Consider the following 22,546-nt stretch of genomic DNA (forward strand, 5'->3'; position numbering starts at 1 on the left):
GGTTGTCAGCAAGGGATTCCCTCCACATGCACATGCTTTGACCCTGCCAGTCCCAATGGGCACAAGCCCCACTACTGATGAGAAAGATCAGCATGCTCCAAGTGCCCTCAAATGAGTAATGTGTCCCTGGGGCTTCAAGACAGACATGCAGTGCCTATATTTTAATACCATCCAATCAAGCGCAGCAAAGATGCAAAGTTGTGAAACGAAAGTTCACAAATCAGCTGACTAGACAGCTGCTATGCAAACTCACACTTTCCCTCGGGATGGGATGGGCACTTTGTTTCGGTGTTCTTGAAACACTGGTTGGTTGGTTGACCTGCTTACTTTGCTAGCCATCCTTGAAGCCCCAGGTGACTCGACAGCCCCATTTCTCACTTCTTGCCCCCAGACCCTTCTTTGTGCCTTTGGTTCAACGTTGAATGCCGAATGTTGGAAGATTCAGGACTGCTTCATGCAACACATAATTAAAACTCTGGAGCTCGCTCCCACAGGAAGCAGTGATGGCCACCAACCTGGAAGGCTTTAGAAGAGGTTGATGGCTGTGCCCTGCCTCCACAGTTGGTGACAATAATGCTTCTGAGTATCAGTTGCTGGAAACCCCAGGAGGAGAGAGTGCTTTTGTGCTGTGCTCTTGCTTGCTGGTCTCCTGTGGGCACCTGGCTGGCCACTGTGAGAACAGAATACTGGCCTGATCCAGCTTGCTCCAAGCTTAGACTGCATATTTGAAACTATCTTACTGTATTTTGTACCCAAGAGTATTCTAGCTGTGTTCTCCTTGCTGGTGCAAGGAATAAGGCATGAATCAGACCTTTGGATTGAGTAAGTAAAGCTTTTAAACTTACTTAACAGTGTGTGGTCTGTTCATTGCCAGAGGGGTAGAGAGGGGGGCAAGTGCTGCAAGCACACTAAATGGGATATGAAAAGGGGTCTAACAATCTATATTCCCACGTTGCACTACTGCTTAACTCTGTGACCATTTTAAACTTTGCTGGGGGCTCTCTCCTGCTGGAGAGTTAAGCCCTGTGTTTTGAATCCTGGCATCCTGCCAATTTTTTTTGGTTAATTACTCACATGTGGGTCACAGATCCTATTTTCTTCCCACACAAAAGGTGCAGAGGAAAGTGAACCGATTGAAAACCAAATGTCATGTAACAGCTGAATGGATAATGTGCGGAATTAGATATGATAGATGTAATTGACATATCAGAATTCTGCCATTCCTTCTCACCTCCTACAGCCCTTTTAACTCAGCTCCTTGGAGCTTGCATCATGTTAATACTTTACCTCATGTGATGATAAGTATCTCTATTTGCTTTTCACCACAGGCCTTGACATGTCCTGAAGAGGTTTCAGCAGAGCCAGGAGAAAAATATATCGGGGGTGGGGTGGGGGAAATGGGACCAATGAGCTTGCCATGTGCACGTGCTGTAACTGGATCGGTGTTCCAGGGAAAGTGTAGGTAATTTTCCTACTTGGGACATAAATATATATATATATTTAATGGTTCTCATAAATATGCTCATGTAAAATGGGTGGTTTGTGTGTGTGTGTGTGTGCCATTATCACACAATAATTAAGGGAGGCTGTTAGCAATCCAGTTTCTCTCTGGGTTACAACTTAAGAGGATGATTTCTTTATATTTATTATTTATATTTATAAAATTTTTAATATATTTACAGAAATATACAAAAACTTAAAATTATTTTGTGATGTCTACCTGAACACCTATCTGTATTGATATAATAATGTAGCAATTATCCATTTTGAATTTGAATGCCACATTTCAGTGGTCAAATGCTCCCAAACCACTCACATCAAAAGCACGGAACAACACAACACAATCCATTCATTCACTCTGGCCTTAATCCAAGCGAGAGTTAGGCGTTCTTAAAGTCCATGCAACTGAGGTTGCTTCCAGTCAACCTACTTATGGTGCTCTCATCCTGATTTATTTGCACAAAGTTTGCAGGAGGTTCGTAATTGAGCATTTGTTCTGAATTGTCTGCAGGGAGATTAAATGACATTTTGTCAAGCAAATGCTACCCATACCTTCCAGTGCATTTTCCTATCACTTACCCTATTGTAAAATGACCGGATTTTGGGAAGTGTGTTTATTGTTCCAAATCAACTTTAATTGTACAATTTGAATTTGCTGGGGATGACTGAATCATACCTGAAAATGGCCTGGAAGCATCCTTAATGTGTTTAGGCAAGTGCATAACTTGGTGTTGGATTTATGCCACTATCTACACACACACACACACACACACACACACACACACACACCAGTCCAACTCCTGTGTACAGTATCAGTATCAACAGTATCGCAATCTCCCCAGTATCAACAACAGGGGAGATTGTGGGAAAAGTAGGATTTGCCTGTTAGAAACTATTAAACAAAAACAAGTGTTAACAGAATGGGTAGGGTGATAAAATTGTGACTTTCACAGATTAGGAGGGTGAGGAAAAGCCCAAAGTCTGCCTTGAGGCATGATTTGGGGTTATCTGCCTATTTGAGAGTGATGCATCAGTCCTGCATGTGATCCTCATATGGGCTAAGCAAAGCTTTTCGGAAAATTATTTTGTAAAGCAAAATAACTGTAAAGCAAAAAGAAATCAAATGGCTTTTCCAAAATCAAAGGGAACCAAAGACTGGTTAGCACAATGCACCCAGTATTTGCAAGCTTTGTTATAATGCCAAGTATACCACGGGATGTTACAACAGAAATGGCAGTTAACATAAATTAGACATGGTTTAAGAGGCAGGCGGAAAATTTTTCAGAGGAGCTTGAAAAGTGATGCCTCAGACTGTTTTCAAAGGCCTGTGTTTGTTTCCCCCCTACATCCAAAAAGGAAAGAGGGCAGACATGGAGGAAAATTGATTCTAAAATGTGGCTTGTTGTTTTTTAAATAAAAATAAAAATAAATGAGGAACTATAATTTGACTAGCATTTGGCAATCGTTCCCTGAGATTTCAAATGAAGGACATAGGAGTATATTGATATATGATGGCCATGAGCCCAAGTAAAGCACTTTTAAATCCGACTAATTTCCACGAGAGCATGTGCTTACACCCAGAGGTGTAGTAGTCAATGGGTTGGGGTATGATGACCTCTTACTATTCCTGCACCAGCGCCCCTTTCTTCCAGAGCCATCAGCATGAAATGTAGGCTTTTCAGCAACCGAGAAGAAGCCCTCACACCCCTTGTGCTGACTAGAGCCAATCAGAGCCGAAGCAGATGAGTCAGCCACGGAGGATTGGCTCCTAGGTTCACTCTGCAAAAGCTGTGTGGGAAGAACGCCAAGGAGTTGTTCTGTAAGGATCCTAAGCTGAGCATTTAGGAACACCGAAAACACAGGGTGCTTCCGTTTCAGGAGAAGGGTGCGCAAGTTCCGTTATATGCCGTGGAGCTTTGAGGGGAAATGCAGCTTAAGTCGCTCCGAAATAAAATATTGCAGCACTTCGATTAATTGGCCGATTTATGTGCACAGAAAATAGTAGATCTAGCTGAAAGGCCACTCATGGAAAACTGCTTTGATGGTTGCAGTGCATCCCTAGTTATTATTGTTGTATAATTATAGGATTATTGTGGAATCTTAGAAGGAGACGAGGTAGTAAGGGTGTGTGGCTGCGATGGGGCATGGCGATGGTTAACGTGAAGGGCCCCTGCACATCTGAATTTGCCACTACGCTACCACTTATAACTCTGGTTTAAATAAATAGCAATAAAAAGTTCTTAAGTCAACCAGACTGCCTCCCCCCCCCCCCCGTGTGTGTGCATCTTGGAAATGGCTCCATTATTTGGCACTAATGAGCATCTCATGCATATTTCCTGATTATTGTATTGGGCCTATCTATCAGTTGGGGGAGGGCTCTCAATGTGCCCTGTTGACTTGTCCCCAAATTGGTAAAACTGCTGAGCGCTTTCATAGTGAGCAGTGCTGTGCGTCTTGTGTGTGGGTGTGGGTGTGTCTTGGAATAGCGTGATGATCTTTTAAGTTGTTTGCTAAATGTTGGCTCTTTAAGTCGTTTCTTCATCAACTATATAACCTGCCAAACTTTTTAGCATGTCTCTTCTTCCATTAAAAAAATCAAGAATGCTACTTTGCGCTTGCAGAATTGAGCTGGAATTCATACTCATTCAGAAGTTCACAAGCGAGAATTCTGTATATCTTCTTGAAAGTCATAATACCCTTGGCTAAAAAAATTAAAAGAAATAAATAGAAAAGAAAAATTAACCTTGCCTGTTTTTGCTGCTTTCAGAAAAGGAAATTCATTAGTCATGTGTTCTAGACATATTCTGGGAGTGATATCAAACACACATTCTTACCAGTGTTATTTTCTGCTGTTTTGAAAAGAAGCAAAGCACAGTGGTAACTTCAAACTTTACATTTAGCACCAGCATTTTATTATTTTATTTTCTAAAAAGACAATCAATGATGCAGGCAAATAATTAAATTCTAAACCATATTTTGGCTGAGATATTGAGCTTGCAAAATGGGCTGGGGGTCAGTTAGCACATATAGCCAATGTGTTGTTAGGGCATCTCAGGAAAGCTCTCTTCTGTAAGCTCTGCATATCTTCAGTTCCCATATGGAAGACTGACATGTTATGCTTGCATTGTTGACAGCATAATGTATAACAAGTTGCAGGGTTCCCACGGCAGGAGGTGGTGATTGCTGAACAATAGGAGTGCAATAAAGAATGGTCCTTCTAATCAATATCCTGCCCAGACACTGAGTCAAGTGGCAGTCCTGGCCTATCTAAAACATCTGTAGCGTTTGTTAGTTTTTCATTTGTTTAGTGATAACATTCGTTTTCCCGAGGCAATAAAACTCAGGGACTATCACCTCTGTGTGCTTTTCTCTCTTCAGCTTGTTTCAGCTGATTCTGTCCCAGCATCTACTGAGAGATCACAGGAATTAGCTCTCCGACACTTTGAGCTGAATGCGATGCAATTTACAATATTGGCTATCTTCAGACGTTTACCAAAACAGGTCAGGTGAAGTGGTAGAGAGGAATGCACTAGCCCTGCCACCCAGTAGCTGATGGTGTGGTGGCATGCTGCCACTCACCTGACTTCCAGATGGCCATGTCACTGTCCTTATGGGGAGGCAGAGGGGAAGTAGTGAGGTTGGCATGGTGCAAACACGTCCTGGTGCTACTGCCCATCTGTTTGCGCTGGGCCAATCTTCCCACTGTCTCACTCGTCTACCTCCTAGTAAGCAGCAGCAATGCGACAGAATGGATATCAGGCAAGGAATGCCATTCCACTCTGCCACCCCCTACTCCCTGCTCCATCATCACTCCCATTGCTCTCAATTCCTGGAGGAAAAGCAAGGAGCCTTGTGTGTTCATTCTTCATGGATTTGGATTTCGGGGAAACCAGGGTTCTAAAACATGCAAGCAAAAAAGGTTCCCCACTTTGCATAGTTGCCCTCCACAAGCTGAGGGTGATGGGAATAACAATGAGGGGGGGGGCAGAGCTAGCTTCGTCATCCCCACTGCCCCATCCCCAAGTGTGTTCATAACTTCTAATAGTAACACCTGACTTGGGATCTGGTTACACAATTAGAACCGGTCTGAGTAAGATTGCCCAGAACTACCTATCTATCACCATGATTATCTGAGCCTGCTGAACTTAATAATAATAATAATAGTTATAACCCACTTTTCACCACCTGGCTCCCAAAGCAGCTTATAACAGTTGTGCTTCTCAGTTATGTGAAGAGGGCTTCTGGCTACACCAATTTGGAGATCAACTGCAGCTTGATGGTGCAAGTGAAATTCTGCCTAGGCTAGCTATTGGTGTAAACATTCCTTATTAGTTTTGTGATTGTATGTCAAAGCTTGAGCCAGGCTTAATCCTAGGTGGGACTGTGGCCTTCCTTCCGCTACCCCACTCACTCTGAGCTGATGCACTTCGATAGCATCGTGCACTGTCTGAGAAATGTGGATTTCAAGCGCTGGCGGGGTCATGAGAACAGGCCCCTGCTCTCCTCACCCTGAGAAGGTTGATGTTCGAGCCACGCAGGCCACTGCTTTGATGCATGCCACTGCCACGCTGAAATTATCTGCTGCTAAAAAAGGCAAGAACGCAGACATGAAAAATCTAATGAATTTTATCCTTAGCAAAATGTTTCCGTGAGACTGCAGAAACCCGTTACAGAGGGCATTGCGAACCACTTGGTTTCCAGTAGAAAGCGAAGAAAAACAACATTCATTTAAATGACTTGACAAAATACTGTGTTTCTGTTTGGTCAGATCCTGCTCTCATCACCCTGCCTGAAGGATTGAGGACAAAAATGACCATATGTCATTTTTGATGGGGGTGGGAGGGAGCAGCTGTGCCAAGTGGTTTTTGGCATCTCGGTCTAGACCAGCTTCTTTTCAAGCTGCAGGAAATCTGCACAAATCAGGCAGCTTGTGCAAAGCACTTTCTGTCTCTTTGCACAGTATTGTTTCATGCTCAATGGATTGTAACATTGGCACAGTGATCTTCTGCTCTCATTGATCTATAATCCAAAGCTGCAGCATGTCAATCACTTCCAAATACACAATAAAATTAGAATTAGGATGTTAGGGGTTGAATCATGGAAAATGCACCTGTTTTTGTAAGTTTGACTTCCTGTTGCATCCAGACCTTGATGTTTCTTTCTGCTTTCCTTCTTGAGGAGACAGCAAGACTTGTTAAGCTTTTATTCCTGAGTTATGCTTGCCCTTGTTTCAATGTATGTGTTGAGGGGCAGCAGTCTCCAGGTTGAGAAGGAAGGTCTGAAGGGTGCTTGAAAGTGTGGTTGGTTGGAGGAATTTAAGAGTCCTCACAGTCAGGAATCCTGATTGTGCAAGGTCTTTGACCACAGGGAGGATTAAAACAGCTTAAAACACTTAACCATCGCAGGGGGCCTGTGCCAACTCAACCAGGTAGAGCAGAAGGAAGGGAAACCAGCAGCAGTTGGAGCCACAGCCAGTGACTGGCTGAGCCAAGTAATTCTAGCATTGTTCCCATCCTTCCTGCTGAAGAAGGGCAACACTGAGGAGGACGATGACAGGCAGTGCCACCCTTAGTCGGGGGCTGGCTGGCTAAACGCAGACTGACATTGGGGAGATTGTGATCTATTCACCTTAATGGAACAGCCTCCACTGCTTGCAATCTTGTGCAAGTCCTTCCCGCTCAATGCAGAAAGGTCGGTCTGTTGCCCCACCATGGATACAATTTAAGAATAGTTGGATACGAATGCTTGAATGGAACAGGTGTGGGGAACCCCTGGCCCTGTATATGCTGCTGAACTGTAACTCCCACCAGCCCCAACAAGCATGGCCAATGGCCAGGGATGATGAGAATTAAAGTTCAGCAATATCTGGTGGGCCAAAGGTTCCCCCACAGCTGCTCTAAATAGCTCTATTCTTTTAGCTGAAGAGAGCAGTCGTCTGCTTCCAGTCTTCTGCTTCCAGTCTTCTGCTGGAACTAGTTGACTCTCTCTTATGCCAGGAAGTTGGAGCAAAGCCTTGGATTCCTAGCATGGATCTTCCTGTGAGTGCCATGGCAAGAGCCCCGGACTCTGAGCTTTCATTAAAAAACAAACCAACCCTACATCTCTTGTTCTCCTGGAAGGAATGTTCTGGGGCAAAATGTGCAAGTACTGCAAAAGAGATTTCCATGAGTCTCCTTGTATCTGTGGGAAGGCCTGACCATGTGGAAACTTACATAGAAACTGAAAAAGCAAATTTTCTTGGGCTGGAGCTGGCAAGAATGGGGAAAAAAACATCTCCCTAACTAGTGAAGCGGACACGGGGCAATGGATTCAAACTACAAGAAAGAAGATTCCACCTAAACATTAGGAAGAACTTCCTGACAGTGAGAACTGTTCGGCAGTGGAATTTGCTACCAAGGAGGGTGGTGGAGTCTCCTTCTTTGGAGGTCTTTAAGCGGAGGCTTGACAGCCACCTGTCAGGAATGCTTTGATGGTGTTTCCTGCTTGGCAGGGGGTTGGACTGGATGGCCCTTGTGGTCTCTTCCAACTCTCTGATTCTATGATTCTAGTGCCAAGTATTGACTCTGGGATCTTCTGCATGCACGGCATGTGCCCACTACTGCCAGAGAGATACATTCTCCCCACCAGGGCAGGAAGCTTCTGCAGAGAAATCCTCAAAACATCCTGTTTGTTTGACTTCTGGAAAACAACTGCCATGAAATCTTCATCCTGCCACCATCTCTCCTACGATAATAATGGGACTGAGACCATAGAAAGGAGAGGTTAGAACTGCTCCCTGGAGAAGTCCCTTGCAAAACATCACTGAGATGCAGAATATCCCCAGGCTGGCAGGGAGCATGTGCCCAGCTTAGTCCTCATCAACACCACCTCCTCGTTGACTTTTAACACTTCCTTATCACTTGCTGGTTCACCTCCCAGAGGTTCTGATAAAATGCCATCCTCAGTGGAATCTCCTGACCCAGTCTCTTGAGAATGCAACAGCTTTAGAGGTGGAACTGAAGCTTCCTAGCCTGGAAAGGGAATGATCCATGTGTGTGGTTGGGAGCAATCTGATCCATCTTCCTGTACCAGAAGATACTTAAAGTATCATTGTCTTTATATCCACTTTTTAACTTCTAGTGATGGACACAGACAACTTCCTTAGGTATTTTCCTTCATCGTACAGCTATATTATATAGATGATAGATAGATAGATGATAGATAGATAGATAGATAGATAGATAGTGTGTGTGTGTGTGTGTAATGATAGCTTCTTGTCTCCTACTAACTGTATTCACATCAACTGGGAGGGTCTGGCTTTGTTACTATCACATTCTCCTATTTTACCCTTCATGCTCTACTGTTGTAAATCTCTTTGTACTCTTAGGCATAAAATAATCGCCCCCTCATAGAATTGTAGAGCTAGAAGGGCCCCTGAGGGTCATCTAGTCTAATCCCCTGCAAGGCAGGTATCTCAACTAAAGCACCCATGACAGATGGCCATCAAACCTCTGCTTAAAACCTCCCAAGGAAGGAGAGTCCACAACCTCCTGGGGGAGACTGTTCGACTGTCAAACAGCTCTTACTGTCAGGAAGTTCTTTCTGATGTTTCGCTGGAATCTCCTTTCTTGTAACTTGAATCCATTGATTTGGTTCCTACCCTCCAGAGCAAAAGAAAATAAGCTTGCTCCATCTTCCATGTGACAGCCCTTGAGATATTTGAAGATGGCTATCATATCTCCTCTCAGTCTCCTCTTTCCCAGAGTAGACATACCCAATTCCTCAACTGTTCCTCATAATGCATTTCAACTATAATGCTTTATACACTTTTTCTGGGAGCAAGCCCCATTGAATATTTGCTCTGTGGGCAATGGCTTTCTGTTCTTTTCAAACCAAGTTTTTTCCTCTCTAAAAAAAAAATCAAAATGCAACTTTTATGGTTGGAATGCCATTAAAACCCAGTGGCCAACTCTCATTAAACATACACAAATCCTATTGCAAATATCACCTCTTAAATCATATCAAATTTGCAACACAGCCAGTAGTCTAAATCTTGGTTGAATGGGCTTGCAGGAAAAAAAGTCCTAACAGTACAATCCTGTGCTCTTACGTAAGGCCTACTCTGAAGTAAATTCACTGGAACTTACTTTCAGGTAGCTGTGAATAGGATTGCAGCCAAAGTTAATTTAGAATAGACATGTAGATCTAAATACATGGCTGGATTTATATAAGGGAGCACATGGATTCCAATGGACGTTCAGTAAACTGATCAAAGGACTTTGTAAGCCTTTGTACATTGCCTGTCATTCCAAAAATGCACGAGGGCTGTAAAAAGGGATGGCTCCCAATATGCTTAGTTGTTAATCATCCTCCCAGATATAGGTGGCATATCAGGTTGCATTGACCCAGTAGAATATATGATAGCACATTTGCTGGAACTATGAAGGCAAAGCTGATTTTAAGATATTTGTAAAAGGAGAACAGAACTCTCTCTCTCTCTCTCTCTCTCTCTCTCTCTCTCTCTGTGTGTGTGTGTGTGTGTGTGTGTGTGAGAGAGAGAGGGAATTCCTGGTCTCTTCAGCTGCTTGGCCTGAAAATGGAAAGCCCAAAGCATTTCAAATTCCTGAAGTCTTTTGTCGCTAATGCTTTGCAGGAGGCTTTACTGAGCACCAAGCATCTGGGAGAAATTACAGGAATGTTCTCTTGTCTGCATAGATTTAGGGGAATGGTGCCACTGGGTGGAAGGGTCAAGAAGAAAATGGAAATGACCAGGAGAATGAAGGAAGCAGGAAGGAGAGAGACAACTGCCAGCAGAATAAAGTACCCGGTAATAAAGGAAGCAAAAGTAATACAAATCACAGCAAACATAGGACAGATGTAAGCAGGGCTTTTTCAGTGGGAACTCACAGGAACTCGGTTCCAGCACCTCTCAGGTGAGTTCTGGCACCTCTCAGGTGGGCACCATTGCCATTCTAAGAGAACGAGGTGGTGTTCATGGTGAGTTCTGGAACCTCTTTTTCTAAAAAAAATAGCACTGGATTTAAGAGCGGTAAAAAGCAGTCAAGAGGCAAGAAAAGATAAGGGCAAATCAGAAACACTAATTACAAACAAGGAACCAAGAGTCAAAAAGATGAATTTGAATATAAGCCTAATTTTACAGATTAATTAAAAATCATGCCTGGCGTCCGTCCTAAATTCAAAGCAATTTAAGAGAAAAAGCAGGTCATATTTGAATTCACCTAAAATATCTAAGTACTGTTCCATGTTCCCCACTTCTCTCAGCGATGAAAAGTTTTCATGGCAGTCCTACAGGTTTTGCTTCCTTTGTTGAAAAAGCACTGGTGGTGTTTTTCTAATATTGATTTACAAGCATACAAGCGGAACATGGTGGAAACAAATCAGCACTCCAACAGCAGGTGGCAAATTTGCTAATCAATCATCAGAGTTCAAAGAACACCCAATATTTTTCATCTTTAGTCCACTGACAGTTCTATACATTATCTGCATCTCTGTATCTGTTTTTCCCTAAATCCAATCTACAAACAGGTGTCTGTTTCTGTACCACCTCCCACTAGCTGGAGGATGTCCTCTCCTCCAAACTCAAGGCTGGAGAGAGATTCCCAGCAATCAGATGAACATCTATTGTTTACTCCCATTGCTAATTGTCTGATGGGATTCTAAGAAGGAGGTAGATATATAAGTTCCTGTATAACCAGTGTTTGTTTTTTTCTGGGGGGATGCAGGGGTACACATACCCCTAAACATTTTGTGAATCTTTGTACTTTTGTCCATTTACTGTATTTATTTTTCTCGATTTGAACTATAAAATGGTGATTTTCTTGAGTCAAAATGAGAGTACCCCTAAACATTTTTAAAGAAAAAAAAGCACTGTGTATAACCATACATTTGTATTCAAGAAGACTTTAGTGGAATGATAAACATTTCTTTGGTGGAGAGTGTGGATTTGATTCTGCATGATGTTAATTTTTTTATGATCTCCCGCCCTTCCCAGCAAGGAGTTTTATCATCACAACAATCTTGTGAAGTGGATTAAGGTTCATCCACACTTTCGCTTGACCAGCTTTGATTGTAAAGGTAAAGGGACCCCGACCATTAGGTCCAGTCGTGGACAACTCTGGGGTTGCGGTGCTCATCTCGCTTTACTGGCCGAGGGAGCCGGCGTACAGCTTCTGGGTCATGTGGCCAGCATGACTAAGCCGCTTCTGGCGAACCAGAGCAGAGCATGGAAATGCTGCTTACCTTCCCGCTGGAGCGGTACCTATTTATCTACTTGCACTTTGACGTGCTTTCAAACTGCTAGGTTGGCAGGAGCTGGGACCGAATGACGGGAGCTCACCCCATCGCGGGGATTCGAACCACTGACCTTCTGATCGGCAAGCCCTGGGCTCTGTGGTTTAAACCCACAGCGCCACCCGCGTCCTTTGATTGTACTTTGATTGTACTGTGTACCTATTAATTCCCCTGGCTCTGAGAGCTTTTTTTGTTGTTCCGTAGCTGTGCCTTGCTAAATTTTGACCTTACTCACAGAATTGGATCTTAACAGATGTTTTGCTTAACCAATCAATTCAGTGGATAAGATCGGATTTTCACCAGGCACAGTTGCAGAGGAACAAGAAAAGCTCTTGGACCCCGGGGGAATTAAATAGTAAACAATACAATCAAAATACGAGGGAAAGTTAAGCGTGGATGAGCCCTCAGACTCAGCGAAAGGGTCTTGCCCCAGGATCTTGGATACAAGCTTTTTTGTCTACTGGCAGCTTTTTAAAAAAATGTTACTATTTATTAAGGGTGGCCTGCCTTGGAGCAGGATGGGGGTGGGGGAAGCAAAACACAATGATGCAATAAACACTTTGGGTGTGGCGCAAAATTGTCAGGGACACAGGGCACTTGGGTCCTTTGGCTGATAGAGAACCGGAGCAGTGGCTTGTAAGCAGCAGGTCTCTGTGAAACGATTTCCAAAGACTTTGTGCCAATTTCAGCACACAATGTTATCACTACGAGCCAGCACACGGCAGGCCTGCTGTGTTCACACAGTTTGGCCACCCGGGATTCAACAGGTCCTTACAGATCTCAGCTGTTCATACTCCGGCTTCCTGGTTCTTGATGGCAAAGGACAAAGGAAAACCCTTTCTTCTCTGGTAACCCTGAGGAGTTTATCATTCCTGGCACAAAAGCTGCAATTATCACTAGAATCTGAAACCGAGTGCCCATCTCCCAGCCTTTGAATGCCTATGCTCTTTTCATGATCATGGCTTTTATTGGTCATATTGGTTCAGTTAGTCATTTAGTTGTTTGTATCTGTTCAGGTGGCCTTCTCAGCCCACTGGCCTCAAGAGTTTTTGTTACGGAAAAATCCAGGTGTGAGAGAAATTTGCCCTTTTCTTGAGATTCCCCCCACCTTTTTATGGTTTTAATCCCGTGATTCAGTTTCTTAAAACTTATTTATTGTAAGCTGCCCAAAAACCTTTATGTTATGAGGTGGCATATGAAGGACACAAATTAATAAATAAGCAATACAGCATTTTAAATTTGTTGTTGTTCAGTTGTGTCCGACTCTTCATGACCCCATGGACCAGAGCACGCCAGGCAGGCATATCCTCCACTGCCTCCCACAGTTTGGCCAACTCAGGCTAGTCGCTCCGAGAACACTGTCCAACCATCTCATCCTCTGTCGTCCCCTTCTCCTTGTGCCCTCCATCTTTCCCAACATCAGGGTCTTTTCCAGGGAGCCTTCTCTTCTCATGAGGTGGCCAAAGTACTGGAGCCTCAACTTCAGGATCTGTCCTTCCAGTGAGCACTCAGGGCTGATTTCTTTAAGGATGGATAAGTTTGATCTTTTTGCAGTCCATGGGACTCTCAAGAGTCTCCTCCAGCACCATAATTCAAAAGCATCAATTCTTCGGTGATCAGTCTTCTTTATGGATCACTGCCTTGTTGTGGCGAAGGGGCTTGAATAACTCAGGGAAGCTATGAGCTATGCCATGTAGGGCCACCCAAGATGGACAGGTCATAGCGGAGAGTTTAGACTAAATGTGATCCACCTGGAGAAGGAACTGGCAAGCCACTCCAGTATCCCTGCCAAGAAAACTCCATGGACAAAGACAACAGCATTTTAAATACTGTTTCTTTTAAAGTTTGCCCTTCTTTTTCTGTTTCACTGGTCTATTCTGTTTCACTGCCTCCTTGAGCTTGGGTCCTGATACCTCACCCTGACCTAGTAACAAAGGAAGCCGAGTTACCGGTAAACCATTGGCCCATCTAGTTTGGTATTGTCTACACTGACAGGCAGCAGCTCTCTAGGATTTCAAGCAGGGAATCATTTCCATTCCTCCCTGGAGATGCCAGGGATGGCTTTCTGCATCCAAGCAGAGAATTGATCACTGAGCTACAGCCCTCCCGCAATTTGCAGTAGTAGTAGTAGTTAAAATAAAAAAAACCCACCAAGAGCACAGCTATAGAGCTAACACACCTTCTAGTTCAGCCCTTTCTTTTCTATAAGAGGTAGGTAGGAGTTATTTATAGAGTGTTCCTCTCCTCTTTAGTCTACCACCTTTGAGAACTGGAATGTAGGTTTTTCTTTCTAAAAAAGAAATGATAACAACTGAACTGCAAGGTGTTAATCTTTGGGGATTAGTTGCTGATGGAGACTTTCCACATACAGACCCAAGTGCTGTCACGCTTCTGTCTATATCCTGAGGGCATGGACAAAGTATTCAGCACCCTTCTGAGGATGTGAAGACAAGCATTATCCAGGATTTGATACCAATGCAAGAGAAAGGCATGCAAAAATGGCACCAAAGGTTTTTTTGTATCACACCAACACCTCCAGAGTCCACCTAGCCTTCCCTTTTAAAAATAGCACAGAAATGCTATGTTGTGTCATCTTGTCTTTGAGGAAGACGGTTAAGTATCCAGTACCAAATGAAGTCTTTTCTGAGCATCCCTGGTGTTACTAGTTTTCAGCAAAGAAGTGACCCTTGTACAACACATTGATAAATATACTCTGAGTGCCTCCAGATGACTTATTTTATTGAACATTCATCCTGGGACTCAGCTATACAGCTGCAAATAAAACGTTTTAAATGTATTGCAAAGTGCAATATGCAAATGTGATACTAGATGGCGACAGTGAGCTATGCAAAATTGAATATTTTCCAAAACTTTTTTTTAAAAAGCATTTTCACGGCATTTTTTAATATGTGTGTAGATTCCACCCTGATTTGCTTGTACAAAGCTTATAGGGAGGTTATATTATTTATTGCACATTCACTCTAATCTCTTGGCAATATGAGGTTATATGACAATCAAAACACCTCCTGGTTTGCTTGTGGGGTTTTCTGTTAATCCCATTGATCATTTGTTCATTTCGCGCGTCTCAGTGCATTACCTAGTCCCTTTGCTGTTTATTTTTTTAGTTAGTACATCTGTTTTAGCAGAGATGTACCTTGCAAACATCCACGTCTTGTTGGATTCCAACTCCCATCAGCCACAGCCCACCTGGTCCAAATCCAAGAATGATGGGAGTTGTAGTCAAGCAACTTACAGAGGAGAACAGATTCCCCATACTACCTGCACTATTCCCGGAATTCCTGTTAATTACAGTGAGTCTACAGGCCCCTTTATAAGTATGAATTTGTCAGAGTTGAAGACATTGGAGCTGAGTCACGAAATGCAGTTGTGAAATCCAATATGTTAGATTCCTTTACTTTTCCAGTCAATGGGGTTGCAGTCCCTGTAGCCTGCATCTCCAAGTATGGGCAACACAAGACTACCACTGTAGCAGGAAAGGGCTGTGCTGCTTGCACCTTTTTTGACCCACCACACAGCTAGCAACATTCCCATGGAAAGGCCTCCTTCCATGATTCAGAGAATGTCTGGCCAGTTGTTCTGGGAAATTAATTGCTTGCGAATGGCCTGGATCCCATGTCAGGAAAACAGAACTTAGAGGCTCAACTGCTTCCAAGCCCGAGAACCTTTTATTTTTTATTTTTTTGAAAAGAATAAATTGCTGGAGCATGAGAGGCTTCCGTTCTTTGCTGGCATATTTTGCACCGTGCCCAGAGAAACAATCCTATCAGGCTCAGGAAGGCTAGTGCCTGGAAGGGCAGGGAAACAGGAACTGCCCCCACGGATGTCCTCCCTGGAGGGAGTCAGCCACTTTTCTGGGGAAAAAACATCGTGGTGAAAAAAAAAAGTGGACGCCAGTTTCAGCTCAGGGTTCACAGCAAGGTACCTATTTCATTGTGTCAGGACCAGGAGAATGGAGACAGCTCCAAATCTTTCTCTTGGGAGCCAAGCTAGCATCTCACATGTGGAGTCCTGGCTCTGGCAGGGAGTTCATGCCTCCATCATAAGGCTATATTGCAAACCCCAGAATCTGAGGGAGAAGAAGACTGAGGTGTACATCCTATAAATTTAAAGCAAATTGTTTTCTTCAAAGAATCCTGAGAACTGTAGTTTAGCCCTCACAGAGCTACAGTTCCCAGCATCCTTCACAAACTACAGTGTCTAGGATTCTTTGGGGGGAGTCATGGGTGTTAAATGTGCTGTAAATGCATATCTCCTTTGACTAGGTGGAAACAATATGTGTTTAGCTCATAACTGCTAGCCAAGTGCTTTGGCTTCTTTCTCTCCTATGCTATCTGAAGGAATTGAAGGGTGTAACACTAATGGAGGTGGCAGAATCAAATGCGAACTCAGTCAAAACGCTACCTTCAAAAATGTATCCAGAATATTTACCTATACCCAGGCTTTGCACTATGGAAGAAAAAGCATGGATCTTGGGGTCTATAGTGTTGTTGTTGTTGTTTGTTGTTGTTGAAGGGACGTAGCCTTTCCTATGCTGCAGGCCATTTGGTTCACTTCGGATCTACCACTGGAAGAACACTTTACATTTTTAATGCTACGATTTCAATTCCTGATCAATTCATTCATTCCGTTTTCAAACCACCCGTCGTGAGTCGGGGCGTACCCAGGATCAAAACTAGGGGGGGGGGGCAAGCCATGGTCGTTCAGGTTGTGACATTTCAGCACAGAAAGGCGAATGGAACCAAAATTTTAGGAAAATTATATATAATTATAGCAGTGCTTTATTACGGTAGTTATTACAATTATTTGCTTTATTTTTTTATTCTAGTTACATGTCTTATACCAGGGGTGGCCAACTCCCAAGAGACTGTGATCTACTTTCAGAATTAAAATCTGGCAGTGATCTACCCCCGTTTTTTGGGGATCAGCTCAAAGTTGTTGACCTTTTTTGGGGATGAGGAATGCCCCGTTTTTTAGGGGTTCGGTTCATTTTTAGTTGTTGAGCTTTTTTTAGGGACTAGACCTTCTGAAATAATTGATTTAAAAATATTAAGATTAAGATTACTTCAACTTCCTAAGCATCTAGGTATGCTTGCCTAAGGAAGAATGCTTTTAGCAGGTGCCCGAAAAGAGTCTAGCAAAGGCACGTGCTTTGCTGCAATAGGCGGGGAGTTCCAAAGTGCAGGTGCTGTCACAGTAAACAATGCAGTACAGATATTATGTGGAGCCTGTAGTAGTGCTTGAAACTACTGGAGGGGAGGTTTTATTTATTTATTTATTCAGCTCCACTGAATTGAAATTTCAGCCAGGCATGTCCAAAGTCCATTTCGGGGACCTAATTCGGCCCACCAGTTGGTTTAATCCGGCCCCTGTAGCAGTTTATTTCCTGGGGTAAATTCCTTTAAAAACCTCAACAACTTCAACCCTAGTAAAGGTTAACAACTTTGGTCGGCCCTTTGGTCAGCCCTCACGGCCCTTCACTTCAAATCTGGCCCTCTTTGAAAAAAGTTTGGACACCACTGGCTTACACCATACTAAATTTGTTAGCCTTTTAAGGTAACTCTTATTTAAACCAGGCCCCTACCCACCCCCCAAAATACTTTTGGTCTCACAAACAGCAGCACATTCCACCTCAACAGGGGCGTAGCAAGGTAAATTGGTACCCGGGGCAAAAAATTTTTTGTCCCCCCCCCCCGGCATGGGAAGTTCAGGTGGTACCCGGTGCGGAAAATTCCTTGTCAACCCCCCCATTGATCCCCCCCGCAAAAATTGTTTTACATTATTTCATATTTTCTTACAAAGGAATAATAACAAGTAATAATAAAAAAAAGTTTTATTTATATCCCACCCACCCCCCGGCCGAAGTCGGGCTCAGGGTGGCTAACATCAGATACATAACATTGGTATAAAATCAAACAATAATTAAATTACCTCCTAAAAACATCTCATAATCAAATTAAAGTCCAATTAGATGGCTTTCCACAGGGTTAGGGTTGGGAACAGTAAGTGTTCTCTGAACTGAAATTCCAGCCTTCATGACATAGGAAAACAGCCAAGTGAACAGCTATTTTGGTGGAGGAGGGTCAAGATATTAACCGATATGCATAAAATTTCATATATAGCTATATAATCCCTAGTATAGTAAGATAAGACCTTCAGAGCAGGCATTAAAAAAATAAAAATAAAAATAAAAATTCAAAAAAAAAAATCCATTTTTTTTATAAAAAAATTGTTCCTTGATAATTTGTCACCCCCTCCATTATGGAACCCGGGGCGGCTCGCCCCCCCTTGCTACGCCCCTGCTTGGAAGCTCAGCAATAGGGGTGGCAACCGCATCTCTAGGGCTACAGCTGGGAATTGCAGGAAGGGACAATCTCATGTCCCTGCAAAATGGGCTACATCCAGTGGAGGAACCACAAGAAGGGCCTGTCTGTTACCAGCTCAGACAATTGGTCCATCCAGACCTTTTGTAGTGACAGCCACATCCTTCTGCAGAATTATGCCCTAATTCCCCGGGTGAGCTTCTTTATTAAATGCTGAGGATACCAGTAAAAAACAAAAATAAAGCATTTATTAAAAGCTACTGAGTAGAAAGTTTAGGGTCAGTTCAACTGTTAATTTACTGTGTCCAATTTATTTCATTAAGTATTTTTGGCATTGCTCCAAGGTGGCATATACAGTTCTCCCTCTCCCCATTTTATCCTCACTACAACCCTGCGAGGGACATTAGACTGAGTAACATTGACTGGCCCAAGGTCACCCAGTAAACACTTGAACCCAGGTTTCCCAGGTCTTAGTCCTGCACTCTAACCACTACATCACACTGTTCTGTGTTCACAAGAATGTACTTGTGAGATCACAGCTCTAGAGGAGAGAGATCATAAAATAGTGCATTGCAATGCATGGAAGCGTTTATGTTTGCTTTGTAACAGAAAAAAAAACCCTGTTCAAGAAAGTTCGTCATTCGCCTCACTAAAAATCTACAATCACACAACGGAATTCAGTTCACAGTAAATGGTGGGGAAGAGCACCAATAATACTTTGTATGTGGAGATTATTGCTTGTTATTATGGTATACATTTTGCCCTTTTATATTGTAAACCACCCTGTAATCTTGGATGAAGGGCAGCATAGAAATCTAAATCTTCATCACCATCAACCACCACTGCGTGAGTCCTTAGGATATTCCTCCTAGGAAAGAAGAAGGTAGTTTAATAACCACCTAAACTAGGATGAAGGGAATAGGCTCAGGTTACATCCTAAAGTTACTATATCAATCCTAAATAAACCATATTAATGTGAGAATACAGCGCCCCCTTGTGGGATTAATCCAAGGCCTGCAGTCAAACAGCTAGCGATTTCAAAGCGATATACTATATGCAGTCCGTTATCTCTACTTTCTCTTCCCCAGGTTCCTTTTCATGGTCAAACTCATCCTTTTAGTGTTCTTCTCTCCTCCTCATTTTGGTGAACAATGCTCAAGTGCCAACCCTCCTTTCCTAAATGTCCATGGTGGCTCCCCCTGGCCAGCAGCCCTTTCAGACCCATTCCCCTTTCTTCCTATCCTGAACGCCTTCCTTAGGCCCTCTCATATGGCCTGCCCTAATCCTAGACTGCATACACACCATACATTTAAAACAAATTTTCATCCCTCTCCCGGCAAATCCTGAGAACAATATAGAAAATTCTTTCCAGTAGTACCTTAGAGACCAACTGAGTTTGTTCTTGGTATGAGCTTTCGTGTGCATGCACACTTCTTCAGATACACTGAAACAGAAGTCACCAGATCCTGAGAACAATAGTTTACGTCTCACATTCCCAGCAACCTTCAAAACCTCCAGTTCCTAGGATTCTTGGGTATGTGTATGTGTATGCACCTTAAATGTATGGGGCTGACATTAAGTCACTTTTACTCATGAGTATATCCATTGAAATTAATGGACCTAAGTTATGGCTATTTCTTTCAATGGATGTACTCTGAGGAACAGTTAGTTGAATATATTGTATGGTATGCAGGCAGCCCTAGGGATCAGGGCAGTTCAGGCAACGGGAACCAGAAATTGTTTGTGACGATAAGAGCAGCTGAGCCAATGGCTGCCACAGAATGAATCATCTTCACCACAAAACCCTTTAACGATTTACAATACAGATAATTTGCAAAATAAAATAAAAACGATACTCTCTATCCTTAGCCAGGATCCAAAGGGAGAAACACTGATACACAGTATATACAAAGAAAAATATTTTATTGGTGTGACTAGTTTTAAAGGAACTTTAAAAGTGTGTAAATCTTACAAAGTTCTCCTTCAGGAACGTGTGTCCATGGTTAAAATAACATAAGATGGACAACTAATATAAACGCAGTTATAAAAAGTGTAGAGAAAAAGCCGATATCTCGATAAGAGGAAACCTTAGCCGAATTGTTCATGCCCGTGGCGATGGCGCAGGGCTCAAGCTGTTGAGCGTTTTTGGGAACAAACTACAAAACCACACTGAGTTAGGCGAACCCTTAAAAAGTTAAGCACAATTTGTGCTGCTTCATTTGAGTACAAGAGGAGGTTCCGCCCCCGCTCCAAGTAGGTTGCCATGTGGTTGTGCCTTGCATTTTACTTCCATTATATTAAAGATCAGCCGGCTTATTACAAAATGTTCTGTTTGGTCTCAATCTGTAAGGAACACCTGGCCCTCCAGGTGTGGGCTCCAACTCCCATCAGCACCAAACAACACAGCCGCTGGTCAGAGATGATGGTAGTTATCATCCAACAACACCTGTAGGGTCCCTGATCTGGACCCCAATAGGGGGGTAATCTTAGTTGTGGCTTCTAGAGCCATTGTGATCTGGTAGCTGCAGCTACTAACATGAGTTTGGCCAAACTGCGAGAGGCAGTGAAGGATAGGCGTGCCTGGCGTGCTCTGGTCCATGGGGTCACAAAGAGTCGGACACGACTGAACGACTGAACAACAACAACAACAACAGCTGCAGCAAGGACCAAGGAGCGGAGATGGTGGGGTGTGTGGCTACAGCTGAATTTCATTGATTCATTTGAACTAACCAGTTCAGTTCGCAGCCACACACACCTACAGCACTCAGTGTTGGAAGGTCCTCTGAAAACTTGCACAGCCATATGGAGCAGTCAAGAGAGGCACGGGTAACATTTGATATTTGTGTGCTACTAACTTTGTTAAAGTGACTTAGAAACTCAAGATTTTCAACCATATGAGCCAACCGGGGTTTTCTAGTAATGTAGCACAGTTTTTCTTACAGGGGACTCCTCAGTGTCTGGCCTTAGCGTTTAGCGGATGGCCTGTAGGTTTGCTATGTTCAGCACATTAGCAGGAAACATGAAAGCTGATTTTGAGCTAAGCAGATCAAGAGATGATAACTTTGTTGCAGGGGTCGTCCAGTCCCACAATCTGCGGCTGTGTCCTATCTATCTGACAGGAATGCGCCCTCATGCATGAACTGCTCTGCTCAACAAAAGGGCCCTGCCTTACCCTGACACCATTGTGTAGGAAATCCTCTTGAAACAAAAAACTGCCACTCGTTCTCCTCTCTGCCATTCCACACACTGGGCTCCAAGGAAAGGTCTGGGTCGCAAAGGCAGCTTCTCTGTGTTGCCGCAAGGAAAAATGTGATGCTTTATTTCCAAAATGAGCGGTGGCCAAGGTTCAAGCTGACTTGGATTTGTCTTCTTTTACACACACACATACACACACACACACACGCACACACACACACCCCTCTCTTTTTTTCTTAAAAATGTTTAGGGTTAGTCTCATTTTGACTCAAGAACATCACCATTTTATAGTTCAAATCAGGAAAAATAAGTACAGCAAATGGACAAAAGTACAAAGATTCACAAAATGTTTAGGGGGCATGTGTACCCCTGCGTCCCCCCCAAAATCTCTCTCTCTCTCTCTCTCTCTCTCTCTCTCTCTCTCTCTCTCTCCACTTCAGGCTGTGTGCCTCTGAGTACCTGCAGAAACCCCCCCCCCCCAGGACAACAAGTTTCTTTCCCCCCCTGAAAATGGGAAAAGGATATTTCACTTGTGAAAGAAATGCAGCTTTGACTTTCCTGTCTACTGTCAAAGTAGCCTTTGACTTACTCTTAGCTTGCCTGCGTGTGGCAGTGATGGGGCAGTTACATAGCCACAGAGGCAACCGAATGATAGCCTAGGAAAACAGCAGAAAATCACTTGAACGTGAGGGGGAGCCTATGCATCGGGCTGTCTTCATTGCATGGCAGCCAGAAGATCAACACACACAGGCGTGGGCATGCACTCTTGCTGAATGCACCCTGCAAAAGTAGGGTAGCAGCTACTTCTGTGCCCTTCCTGTTGAGTGGATAATGCACAGTCACTAACACACAGTGTTTTCAGCACACATGCATGAACACTATCTTCCTATAGACATAAAAATGTAAGATTGTCACCACGCTCTGCCATTTGTGTGGCTTCCATTAGATGGCCATGCCAGCTGTAGTGTGAGGAATGGCAGCTAGGCAAAGAAGCAAGGAAGCAGTGCTGGTGGCTGGTGGCCTGGGTGAGCAGCTAAACACAGGGGGGGGGGCTCATGAAGGGGGTGAGATGCTTCACATAGCAGCTTAGCAAGCTGCTGTGTGACATTCCTCCTGCTCCTTTGAAATCAGGTGGAGCTTGGGGCAAGCTGTGAGGGGAGCTGTGAGCTGTGGGTGAATAAGGTTTAAAGGGTGGTTGGTTAGGTGTGGGTGAAAGGTGG

Source organism: Lacerta agilis, chromosome 4 (genome assembly GCF_009819535.1).
Source record: "Lacerta agilis isolate rLacAgi1 chromosome 4, rLacAgi1.pri, whole genome shotgun sequence".
NCBI classification, from domain to species: Eukaryota; Metazoa; Chordata; class Lepidosauria; order Squamata; family Lacertidae; genus Lacerta; species Lacerta agilis.